The following is a 14074-nucleotide window of genomic DNA, read 5'->3' as shown; positions in this document are numbered from 1 at the left end:
AGTTATCTTTTTGACAAGCTTTTATGAAATTTAGAAAGAGATAGTTCAGGAAAGTCTTCCTCCCCCATAAGGTACCTTTGGAGACACTGATAATTTGTTGCCTAGATACTTAAATTATGTCCTAGATGATCTCCCTGACTTTATTAACTTCTGCCTCCCTCCCTCCTTTCCTTCCTTCCTTAATAAATATTTATTGATTTATATCTCTTTGCCAGGTGTTCGGAATGGGAATTGCGACAGAGACATCTTGGTGGAATTTGTAGCCTAGGAAGACAAATGCCTAGGAAGACAGACAGACAGACAGTGAACAAGCAAGGAAATGTGCAGTGAACATGCAAATAATATCGCAACTGTGAGGGTGCACCTGAGGAACGGTGAACCATGGAAAGCAGGGGAAGCAGCCCTGCCATTTGTAGAGTGTGAGAGAGACTTCTCTCACACTCTACAAATGGCATCACTCATTTGGCGATGACATTTGTGATGAGACCTGAAAGCGTAGGAGGAAACTAATGGGTTCCACCCAGTGTGGGAGGATGCTCTAGGGAGTATGCTGGGAGTGTCTCCACGAGACCAACTTGCCATTCCATCCCAAGAGTGCCTCACACACAGGAGACACTTAAATATTTACTGAATTTGCTTGACTTGAAAGATATGTCATTTAAGTCTTAAAAACTGTAGGACCTAAGCTGACTGAGTTAAACCGTATCAGTCAATAGTTCATCTTAATTCTGCCTCTGAAAACTGCCTGTCTGCCATGAGGTCTATCTTAGAACCAGATAGACCAACACACTGGTCCTAAATGTTGAAGGCTTTCCTCTAGAGATGTAGAGATTTGGGATAGTTTAAAATGCGTTCTCCATTTAAATGGAATGAAAGCTTATCTCTTTATTGTGCCTTGACGTCAAGTCGGTGATAAATATGGATATCAGACTATGCAAAATTATTCCTGAATTCCTGTCACTATGCCCCAATCAAACTTCTAAACACTTTAACTCAATGTTCAATGATCAGTTAAGATTGTCCACATACGTGGCTAAGCTGCTTATAATTCTTCATGTTTTTCCTCAATGAAAATATTTGGCTTAATCTCAAAATCATCAAAAAGACTAGACATAGGTTGGTCCAAACCACTCATTCTTTTTGTAGCAATTACTTTCCACCAAGAGGATGCCCACCCAGCTGGAAGAAAGCTGAAAGAGTGAAAGAATTTTTGCCTTGATTGATGCCAGGAATGACTCTGAGTTATTTTTTTCCTCACCGGATTGATCAAATCAAGCCTTTCTGCCGTTAAAAATATAAACAGTACTATGTCCCTCAGCGTGATGAGGGCCATGACAGATCTACTATCGATGAGGAACATCAGACACTCTCAAATAACATCAAATTTAAGAACCCAGAAAAAAATATACTGTGTGATCATGAGTGATAGCGTCGATTCCGGAGAAGAGAGCCTAGATAAAGAAGGTCAGTGATGATGAATATGTGAAATGATGAACCTTCCACCTCCAATAAAAACAAGATGCTGATCATGAAACTAATATTTCCAGTGTCTGGTATTTAAAAATCTTAAACAAATCACTATTGCCTTCCAGGCACGTATAATTGATCCTACTTGTATCAACAGTAAGTTCCTTTTCAGGTTTTTTTTTTTCCACGTTAACTTCTTTTTAACATGGTATTATTTTCCTTAAATGGCATTTCTACTGACAACTACACTGAATGCACTGTATAATTATCATGTCTTCAGTTTCTTTTTCTACAGTTCTTTTTAATTACAAAATAATACCCTTCTGAAGAGCGCATCTTTGGTATCTTAACCATCGTTGGGTCAATATAGCAGTGTGTGCTCATTATCAATATATTTTAATTATTTCATTCTTTCTAATGCCACATTTTTTGATTTCCACGAATTGCCAGGTAATTACGTTTGCATCAGGATAAATAATTAACGTTCTCTGGAGCAGAACGACCATTACATTCCTTTTTCCTTTTTCCTTTTTTTTTTTACCCTGGCAACATAATAAATAGACAGGCATTTACCTGGATTAATTAAATGTGGTCTTTTTGGGGACAAGAGCAACATTTGGTGATTCCAGAATTGTTTTTTACCAAGCTCAGAATTTTCCAGAGCCAGAGTTTGTGGCCTCCTAACTCCTCTTTAAATAGAGCAACGCTGCTTTCTTTACATTTCTAAATTATCCTCTGTCTTTCTTCATCCCCTAATTCACCACTCTCCCCCGGCCCCCAAAGCAGAGTGTAGGTTGTGAAGACTAAGAGTGCAAAGGCTATTTACATATGTAAAATTATTGTATTATTTCCTTATATTATACATGCATAAAATTACAAAATTGTTTTACTATATAAAATTGTTATAGTAGAAAATAAATTCTGCTACAGTAAATTCTCCTGTATAAGGCAACAAAAACATGAACAATTTCACAAACATCTGTTAGCAAAACTTGTGCAAGCTCACAAACAAAGTAACGAAGTGAACTAAGGTAAGGTTCAGCAGGTGATACTTGAGAGAAAAGCCAGGAGCTGGGTGAACATAGCAAAGTGTGTTGTGGCAAAGATTTACAGTAAGTTTCATTTCTTCATTGTTAATGGAAAAACTGCTTTTTAGCAATTTGCGGATATACATTCCTTGAAGCTGCTCTTTCAAAAGGAGAGGAAAAGTCCATGGCATTAGCTGTGTGACCATCAGACACGTTACTTAAGCTCTCTGTGCTGCAGCTTTCTCAACTGTAAACTAGGGCTGATAAGGGTGCCCAAGTACACACTTTTATAATGCCAGGGTTGTAATGTCGTTGTTATTTGAAGAAGGCTTTTAAACTCCTACAGTTCTTCGAGCTTCACATCCCAACATCTTTAATAATTTCTCAAATTATTAACAGAAGCTTCAAAGATTCTAATGGTTTTGGTCATTCTTTCGTCTGTGCTCGATCTTAAAGGTCTCTGATGAACTGTGGGACGTAGAAGAGAATGCCATGCTCCAGAGTCTGAATCGCATAGAACAAGATGAGAAAACTTCCCTTCCACTTTCATCTAACAATACAACTTAAACTGTTTTACTTTTAAATTCTCAGTTTCCTGGTTTTATCTTTTTTCTTCCTCCCTTTGTATTATTTAAAAAGTCTAATAAGTGTGTTGCTAATTCCTTTCAATGTCCCTCTATCTGCTGATTATTGGCTATGTGCCAATGATACAGCATTGAAGCACCTTTTCTAATTCCCGCCTTTACAACAGTGTTACACTGGATACAGCCAAGCACTTGCTTTTATTTTTGATAAGTCAATATTTCTATATGTAAGGAATAAATATCAAGTAAGTTGGTAAATCTCCTATTGTGATAAAAACAGTCAGTAGAAGTAGATTTTCCTTGTAGAAATTATTATGTGAGAGGAGACAGAAGAAAGGCTATTTATTATATTTAAAAGATCATCATAGGAAAGAGGGGGAAATTTACTTTATGCATCTCTGAAATGCTAATCTTAGACTGACTGGTCCAAGTTACAATCATCACAAATATTGTGGAAAAACAAATGTGAACAAAAGGTTGAAGGTTATGACTTATCTGGAACTACTCTGCCTAGAACTTAAATAGTAACTAATTATGGTCATCTTTAAATGGTATGACAAATAATACCACAGTATTTTATACTCTGTAACTTAGACTTGAATAAATAATTTGAAAAGTTTCTAATCCTGATATGTATTTTACTGAATTAATGTTTATGTAGTTTCAGAATCTTTCCTGTCCTAAAGCCACATTAATTGAGCCTTTTATAAATCCTACTGCGAGCAAAGCAGTCAGTTTTGGGACGAGCTATTGTCATAGAATTCAGACAATATAATTTATTACTTCTGGTATCATGTAATATTTTATTAGGCATATTCTACATGTTGCAAATGTAAAGAGGTGCATTGCATGGTTTAGGTCCAAACATCTGCTCTTCTTTCTATAACCCTGAAAATGATGCCAACACATCCACTCTTACCGTATTGCAATATTTGAAGAAGAGGTTGAAACAAAAACAACAGCTATGAAGTAATTTCATGCTCAGTAATATAAAAGGTGTTTCAATTTTCATAGAAAGACTTTTATACTGGGATGTAGGCAAACTCCGATGTCATTAATTAGATATTGCTGTTCCCTGTGTTTCCAGTTTATTCAAATATAATTTTTCAAATATTGATATCTAAGGCAATACATAAAAAATTTTAAGTGAGCAGTTTATTACCATTTGTACTTTTAAAAGATCTCCCCCCCCCAAAATAAAAGCATTTAACAAGGGGGAAATATAAAGAATTATTAAGGTTTCAAATATTTTAATCAGCCAACCTGATCCACTGTTTAAGACATAGCATGAACCTCAAGAGGTGTCATTTGGAAGCGATTATAATGTAAACAAACATTGTAAAATAAGATTAGGAAATATAATTTTGATCCTTGCATTTTGTTAAAATCAGAAACTAAGGTAATTCAGGAATATTAGATTTTCCATAGATTTTTAAAGTCCCGACAGTAACATTTCTGTAAAAGGCTTTTTTTGTATGAAATCTGTACACCATAAAGACTATTTAGTAAACATGGTTCCCTTTCTTAGAGATGGCTGAAATCCTGTAGCAACATAACGATTGTAGCAACGTAACGATCATCACCATTTATTTTGTAAAATTATCTTCTGGGCAGCAAGACAGTATTACGTTTTACAAGATCCATGACTCGTGATGGGTGTTTATAACCAAATAAAGGATTTAATTATGGATATCTACAGAGTCAAACTAACTGGCTGATTAAGTTGACACAAACAAAAAGGGGACTTTACAGAAATAAGTTTTAAGCTTTGCATCTTAGAAATAAGATGACTTTGCAGTACTATAAGAAGTGCCACCATGAAGTTGCATTTTAATGAACTCAACTGTTAAAAACAAATTGAATTGAAGTTTAATTTACCCTCATTTGTCTTTCACTATTCCTCACGTCATTTTCTCACTTTGCTTTTGACTTCATTTGTAAACTTGAACTTTACTCCTACTTAGAAATACAAGTTTTAGGTATTCCGCAAGAAATAACTCAAACTAAAGATATATTTTGAAACATTTTAGAAAAATCTTTGAAATGTTAAAGCATAAAAATTTATTTTCTGTTTCCCAATAATATGAGATTACAAATATAATGATGTTCTTTCATCAAAACTGTTCCGAAAAACAACAAAACCCATAACCAAACCTCCTGGGGAAGAAAAGGCTGACTTCTATCTTTAGCAGGAAGGTAGAGAGTAAAAAAATTCTGTCTGAATAAACATTTTTTAAAATGCTTCTTTCTGAACCAGTGACTATGAGTCAAAGGGAAGCATCAACGTTCAGTATTCTGTATTGCCCATTTCTTGGAATTTTTTGAAATTATAGAATATGTAGTAGCTGACAGCAAATATTAATTTTTAAATATGAAACCCTATGACAAAATTGTTTATACTCTATAGAGACTTAAAGTATTATTATGTTATATTTTCAAATAATAGCATGAAATCTGTCTAGTACAAAAAAAGGCAGTGTAGTCCTGTATTTTCCAGTGCTCTCTAACCTATTGAAATAGAGGAAGAATATAGAAAAATGTTTTTCAGGTAAAGAGATATTCAGTGTCAAATATGGTAAAACATGGGCACTTTTAAAAATTACAGTTTTATAAAAATTACACCAAAATTCTTCTTCTCTTTATGGACATGTGTCATTCATTGTAAACCTTTGCTTTGTTTAAAGTGCAAATTCTGATGTTAGAGGTTCCGGGTTCAAATGTTACCCCCACTACTCACTAGCTTTAGAAACTCAGGCAAGGTATTTGATCTCTGAAGATGAATTCTACATCTGCAAAAATGGAGATTACAATCTACAACACTGGTTCATGAAACATGGCCAATAGAGTTCCTATGCTATCCTTTTATCAATATTGTGACTAATATAAAACAATTATTAATCCTGAAGTTCCCACTAAAACATTTTCCTAAAATAAAAACTGATGAAATATTTTTAATGGGGGAGAACAGTGTAGAATATACAAATGATTTTCATCTGTGTCCCAGCTTTGTAACTCAGCACCTTTGTGATTTTACAAAGGTCATGATTCCTAAATGAACATTTGGTACCCTATCTGTGAAAAGGAGATAAGAACATCTGCCTCTAGTTTTTGAGTGAGTTCAGTTTATGTATGTAAATCATAAAACACTCTGCAACTGCTAATAATCGTGAAGAAAACTAGCAACTACAACTTTTTTAAAGAAAAGATATCACAATTAAAGGTCGATGAACATTGATGGAGTAAGGCAATTTTTTATGATTTATGTGGGTTTTATCTGTTGGCTTTCCTCATCTCACTGTGGCATTAAACATATTACATTAACTAGTTGAAATCAGATTGAATACAATTCATTCTGGTCCACTTGCTGAAATACGCCAATAGGATGTTTTCCAATTTTCTCACATAATATTTCTCTTGTCCTTTGGGGTCATGTGGTAATTTCTGCAGGGAAAATAATCTAACCACTGTGCAACTGATCAAAGTATTCCTACGAATACTGCCTTAGGACAAATGATTTGAACCCTTCCATTATCAAAACATCTGCAAATGTTCCTTTTATGTATGTGTCAATGAGTGAGCATATGCGAATTGAATTCCCTTCCTCCTCTGAGCACCTGACATACACCTGACATGTACAATTGAATTCACAAAAAATTGATAAATGGCATGAACTTTTAGGACTTAGCAACTTTGTGTAATAGGACAATACTCAAATCCTAGAAAGCCAGAAAACATTTTGCAAAGTCTTAAATGTTTTAAATGTAAGTCTGTCTTGGAACTTGGAGTCAATATGCTGGTTCCTAAAATATTACTATACATAAATATTGCTTTTGTACCTTTTCCAGAATTGTGCATGGTGGTGCATAAACCTCACCATGATATATATCACCAAGGGTCATTTACATACAGTTTTAAGTCATCTCAGCTTGATTTTTGTCATGTACTGGCATAATTCATGTTTTTTTAGGCACACAATTTTATTTTAAAAGATTTGTAACTTATTTTGCTAAATGAACCCTTAGGGAAAAATAGGTAAAATATTTCCTTCGACAGTAATGAAGACACTACAAGTTTCTTCTTCGTGTGTGTGTGTGTGTGTGTGTGTGTGTATGTGCAAGTGGATGTAAGCACTGCATATCTGTAATGGAAAATTAAGAGTTAACAATAGAATACAATGAAAAAATTGGATAATTGGTTAATTTCTGCCATCTTTATTTTTCAAATTGATTGTCATAAGCAAAGCCATTCTATGGCACTTTGCATATACATTTTAAATATTACAAATGAATAGGTTGGTCCTGGCCCATTTCATGTGTATATGTTGTATAAGTGGCATTGTATTACAGACATCGAAAGTAAAAATGACACTTTCTTTCTGAAAATCTGAATGTGAAACTATGGTTGCTCACATAATTTTCCAAATGTCAAATAATAATGATTATAATAAAGTATTTTCAATTAGTGATAGGATAGACAAATGTATGTTTTCTCCACTGGCGGTAGGTTGATTTGGCTGAACAGCTGGTTGGGTATATGCCCTCTTCTTCTCTCTCAATTTGGGTGTTTCCATTTCCCAGCCTAAGTTTTGGAACACTATGAACCTATGCCATCATGCAATGATTTTTTCCATTAAGAGTTTATTAAAATTTTAAAATATTCTAAAATCTAAATGGAATTTATTTCAGAACTTTAGATAATGCAGTCCATATATATACTAAATATACTGAAGACTCTTTCTCTATTGAAATATATTACAGAATGGCATCCTAACATTCTGTTTAGCCTAATGTTAATAATCACAGTTCTAGGTTTTCAGCTCCTGTGGTTTTCTTTTCATCGATTTATTACTGTTTATATTTTTCTATATCAGGTTTCTTATTAAATTATAAATGAAAGTATATGTCGATGGCAGTATTCTAAACATATTACTTTGAGTAACAGAAGTGTTTATTTCTTTTAAACTCTAAATGACATACTTTGTACTAGTTAAACGTTCCCCCACAATATAACAAAATATAAATCATCTGTTGGAACCCACATCCTAAAATACAACCAGGTCTATATTCATATTAACTCATGGAAAATTCTTTTCTGCACTGTTTGAGAGAGTATGCTCAGTGTTTTACTATTGTTTATTCTTCAATAACTAATCACCCTTCTTGGTCTTCCAAAAGTTCCTGGCATTTTACTAGTTTACACATTGATTGAATGCCATTCTCAGAATTGCTTTTGGCACCAAGCCCACTGCTGTGATAATCAGCTACAAGATTTATTCCAGCGGAGAAGTGTTATAAACATAAGGATTCATAAGGCACCACACTGAAAATGAATACTGATGCTTTGAGATGGTTGAAAACTTTGTGTTCCTTCCACAAGCACTAATGCCAGTCTTTATATTCTTTACATGTGAGCTTTGATTTTGTGGGGAAGCAAAAGGTGAGTTCATTGGATTTGATGATTTGATATTTGTATTAATCATTATTAGCCAGTTTCAGCAAATTAAAAATGACAAAGACAAAAGTGCAGAAAAATCACAGAGAGTATTTTGAAAATCACCACTTTTATGGAAATGAAGGAATTAAATACTAAACATGATCTGACACATTTACTGCAATAGGATATATTATTATATTGGTTGATGGGTGAAGAAAAAGTCCGAAAAAGTACAAATGAAGCCAAAAAAATGCAAAGGGAAACTGCTGGCCGGTAAATGCACTGAGCCAGAAAAAGATAATAAGGAGAAATGAAGTGAATAGTGAATGGAAAACAGAATGCATAAGCCTTTCTTCAATAAAAGACTCAAAAGCAGAGAAAAATGTAAGTTTAGAGAACGTTGAGTAGAAAAGATACCCAAATATTAATCATAAGTAGGGGAAAAGAAAAATAGATGCAGCTGAAATGTTGAAAAGATACAGAAATAAATAAACTATTCAACTAAAAGTAATTTGTGAGTGCTAAAGACAGATGTTTGGAGGGAATTCTGGGGGCTTCAAAAGTGTCATGGAAGAAGATGATCTGGGAAACAAAGTGTCAATACTATAAGAGTCAAATGCTTCCCACGGTATTCACTCATGAGGTGGGGCCTACTGGTTCATTCAGGGTTCACCTAGAACTTTTTCAGGAAAATCTCCCCAGTTTCCCCATACTAGTGCTCTAAGAGCTCCCTTTCATTTTCTTTTTTAGTACATACCACCACTTAAGAGTTATTACCTGTCCCATTAGATAATTGTCTTCCCCTCAAGGTGAAAACAAACTCCAGAAATTCTGGTAGGACAACTCATTTTTGTAGCTCTAAGCTTACTGCAGTGCCTGGAGGACAGCAAGCATTCAAAAATGTTTTTGTATTAAAAAAATTAATAAAGGAATACGTACATGATTGAGTAAGTGGACTAACTACTCCACGTTTGGTTATTCCGGCTCAAGGTAGGAATTGGAATAACAGAAAAAGAAAGTAAGGGTCAGGTGTAATTAAAAGAAGGGACTCTTTTGAAGGGCTTGTGAATATTTGAGAGAGAAGGCAAAAGAAAAAACCTGTGGAAATAGAGCTTTAGGGGCTGAAAACAGTAAATCTAGAAAACAAGGTATGTGTAAAATGAAGGCAATGAACATAGAAATTATATTTGAATTACAATTAGATATGAAATGAGGCCTCTAGTAAAACAGGTTACAATGTTTATATGTTTTCAATATTAAAGTCTTGAATGCCAACTCTAAATACTGAAATTATAAACAGTACAATCATACATTCTTACAATTTGGGATTTTCTCGAGAATACAGTGAATTTTTTTCACTTAAACTTCAAATGAAATGACAATAGCTCTCATTTATTGAGCACATATTATGTGTCAGCTGTTGTCTTATCCCTGCATGTATTTTGTTAATCCTCACAATTACTGTATGTGAGAATGACTATTGTTATATAATATTCTGTTTCTACTTGGTCGTTCCTCTCACACTCTTTAACCACCTCCATCCCATAGCCTATCCCCTACTCTTCTAACACGCTTTTCTTGAATGTTGCTGACGTCTTCCATGTGGCCAACTCTTTTTTTTTTTCCTCATGAAGCTTTCTTTATTTTCTTTTTGTAATTGCAACTTTTATTTTAGATTCAGGGGGTGCATGTGTAGGTTTGTTACCTGGGGATATTGCATGATGCTGAGGTTTGGGCTATGCTTGATCCCATCATCAAGGTACTGAGCCATAGTACCCAATAGTTAGTTTTTCAACTAACCCTTCCAAACCTCCCTCTCTCCCTGCTCTGGTGGTCTCCAGTATCTATTGTTACCATCATTATGTCCATAAACACCCAATGTTTACCTCAAGCTTATAAGTGAGAACACATGGTATTTATCTGTTACTGCATTAATTCAGTTAGGATAATGGCTTCCAGTTTCATTCATAGTGCTGCAAAGGACATGATTTCATTCTTTTTTATGGCTCTGTAGTATTCCATGGTATATATGTATCATATTTTCTTTATCCCATTCACTGTTGATGGGCACCCAGGTTGATTCCATGCCTTTGCTATTGTGAATAGTGCTGCAATAAACAGAGAAGTGCATGTGTCTTTTTGGTAGAACGATTTATTTTCTTTTGGATATATACCCAGTAATGGAACTGTTGGGTCGAATGGTGGTTCTGTTTTAGGCTCTTTGAGAAATCTCCAAACTGCTTTCCACAGTGGCTGAACTAATTTACATTCCCACCAACAGTGTGTAATTGTTCCCTTTTCTCTGCAACCTCATCAGCATCTGATTTTTTTTTTTTTCTTTTTTTGGACATTTTAATAGTAGCCATTCGGACTGGTGTGAGATGGTATTGCATTGTGGGTTTGATTTGCATTTCTTTAATGATCAGTGATGTTGAGTATTTTTTTATGTTTTTTGGCCATTTATGTGTCTTCTTTTGAGATTTGTCTGTTCATGTATTTTGCCCAATTTCAATGGAGTTATTTGTTTTTTGCTTATTTGATTGTTTAATTTCTTTACAGATTTTAGATATTAGACCTTTGTCAGATGCATAGTTTACAAATATTTTCTCCCATGCTGTAGTCTGTCTGTTTACTCTGTTCATGGTTCCTTTTGCTGTGCTGAAGCTCTTTAGTTTAATTAGGTCACATTTGTCAGTTTTTGTTTTTGTTGTAATTGCTTTTGAGGCTTTAGTCATAAATTTTTTCCCAAGGCTGATGTCCAGAATGGTGTTTCCTAGGTTTTATTTTAGGATTCTTATAGTTTGAGAACTTACATTTAAATCTTTAATCCATTTTGAGTTAATTTTTGTATGGCGAAAGGTAGGGGTCCAGTTTCATTTTTCTGCATATGGCTACTCAGCTATCCCAGCACCATTTATTGAATAGGCAGTATTTTCCCCATTGCTTATTTTTGTCAACTTTTTCAAAGATAAGATGGCTGTGGCTAAGCAGCTTTATTTCCGGCTTCTCTATTCAGTTCCATTGGTCTAAGTGTCTGTTTTTGTACCACTACCATGCTACTTTGGCTACTGTAGCCTTATAGGATAGTTTGAAGTTAGGTAATGTGATGCCTTCTGCTTTGTTGTTTTTGCTTAGGATTGCTTTGACTATTTGGGCTCTTTCTTGGTTCCATGTGAATTTTAGAATTGTTTTCTCTAGTTCTGTGAAAGATTATGTTGGTAGCTTGATAGGAATAGCTTTGAATCTGTAGATTGCTTTGGGCAGTATGGCCATTATAATGATATTGATTTTTTCAATCCATGAGCATGGAATATTTTTCCATTTGTTTGTATCATCTCTGATTTCTTTCAGCAGTGTTTTGCAGTTCTCCTTGTAGAGATCTTTCGCTCCTTGGTTAGATATATTCCTAGGTATTTTATTTTTTTGTGGCTATTGTAAATGGGATTGCATTCTTGATTTGGCGCTCAGATGGAAAGTTGCTGGTGTATAGAAATGGTACTGATATTTGTGCATGGATTTTGTATCCTGAAACTTGACTGAAGTCATTTACCAGTTGTAAGAGCCTTTTGGCTGAGGCTTTACGGTTTTCTAGGTATAGAATCATATCATCAGTGATAGTCCTTGTCTTACCTGTCCACAGATGTTGTTCGAGTGAGTATGTATGGGTCAGATTTAGAATGACATTGCTGACATATTGCCACCAGAAAGACACATCTATTATGTGTTTCTTTGCAGAGTTTCTTTCTCCAAAGAGAAAGTATGTGCACAGCTGTGCCTACCAGGTGCATCTCAAGATGAGACTACAGTTGCTAAAAGCAGAAACTGTGGCATGAAACAGGCATGTTTGATGACTTCCTTCCTGCCTATCCCTTTCAGTTACTCTCCAATCTTTACAGAGCACCACACTCACTACACCCAGCTAAGAAGGTGAGAAGTGAACACATAGCCAGATGGATTTGAGTTCCAATCTTAGCTCCAACATATGCTTGCTCTAAAAGCTTGGATAGTATGTTTAACCCCTTTGAGTTAAATTTCCACCCTCGTAAAATGGAGATACCAACATACACTCTGTGGATTTGTTGTAGAGATAACATTAGACATTTGTGAAGTCTAGCATGGTACCTGGCACATAGTAGGTTCTTAAGAAATGGTAACTAATGATTTTACTATAAAATAGAGAGGAGATATTCAATGGTGTTTTTTGAGATTTTCTATCTAATGGGGGAAATAAAGTGTTATAACAAGTAATATATGAAGCTTAATCTATGCTTTTTTATCCTCTTTCACTAAACTTCTCACCTTTTCTTGTCTTCTTGTTCTTCTACTTTCTCCTTTATCTTGAGTGAATTTATTATTCTGCCTTTCTTTCTCTATTTTTCTCTCATTCATGAATCCACTAGCATATCAATCTATTTCTGAATCTCAAAGTCCTTCCGCCTAATCACATGTCTACTCTCTTAAAGAAGATTTTAGGTCATCACTCTGAATACAGAATGACTACCCTATATTCATAGTTCCATATCTTATCTTACATCCACATTATCATCTGCACATACCCCACGCTCTTCTTTCTTCTTTGTCAAAGGAAACACTGTGATTCGAGTGTCCCAAGATAGAAGTTCTTTCCTACTACCTGTTCTTAGACACGTTTCATTTCCGCTCTATCAGAACTCCAGCACCATCTCTGCAAGTGCCCTTTCTGGAATTCTACTGCCCACATTAATCCCTTTTGAACTCCAATTATAGGAGATCAACATTTGGAAATCTTGTTACCTCAGTGATTATTCATGTACTCATCTTTTAGAAAGCAGGAAAAAGGTATCCTTTGCACCTACATTTTGTGCTTGTAAGTTTTGAACAAAGGCTTACTGATCAAGTGTATGGGTCCACATGTCTTTAGCAGAGAGGGCCATTTAGCAAGATTGTGAAGCCAGATTTTCTTAATACTTCCACTATGATAGGTAATCTGTTAAAATGAGGGAAACCTTGATTGTCATTCACAGTTGTTAGCACACAGAGGATGTGACTGTACATTTTTGCATGTATGAAAGACATTTGTACAATTAATGTATTGTTTGAAAATAATAATTGTAGTAACAGGAATACCTTTGTTTTCAGTAAAAGAATAAATAAAGGGTTAACTGACTATTTTTCTGTGGAATTTCCTTTCCTGGTTTAGTCTAAATAATACTTTAAAATTTTATTCCTCCTCATCCTTGCTTTTTTTCGTACTGCATAGGTCGTCTTCCTTTCAGTTTCTAGATAGTCTGTATTTTATTGTGTTATGGAAGGGATGATATATCCAAAAATAATAAAAATGAACAAAGGGGATAATTATTGGATTTGAGGTTTCAAAAACTTAATCCCTAGATCAATAGGAAAGACACATGTGCACAACTAGAAGACTTAGGAAAATGCAAGTGAGGAAAACCAAAACTTCCCAACTCCCTGCTGAGAATAGACAAGGTTTCCTCTATTGTAAGGCTTGGGGAAAGTACATGCTGGGGAACAGGGTTAAGGGCCAGAGGTGTGATGTAGGGGCCACTCATTTAGGAGTTATTC

General features: G+C 34.8%; 1 long non-coding RNA gene across 1 annotated transcript; it reads left to right on the top strand.

Moving 5' to 3' along the window:
• Positions 1–1355: 1355 nt before the first annotated feature.
• On the top strand, positions 1356–3157 carry LOC105532833. Its single transcript, XR_001005051.1, has 2 exons — positions 1356–1464; positions 2952–3157. It is a non-coding gene; the product is annotated as an uncharacterized LOC105532833 (long non-coding RNA).
• The last annotated feature ends 10917 nt before the right edge of the window (positions 3158–14074 follow it).

The sequence above is a fragment of the Mandrillus leucophaeus genome, unplaced genomic scaffold (genome assembly GCF_000951045.1).
Source record: "Mandrillus leucophaeus isolate KB7577 unplaced genomic scaffold, Mleu.le_1.0 Scaffold121, whole genome shotgun sequence".
Lineage (NCBI taxonomy): Eukaryota > Metazoa > Chordata > Mammalia > Primates > Cercopithecidae > Mandrillus > Mandrillus leucophaeus.
This window is presented reverse-complemented; position numbering and strand designations above follow the sequence as displayed.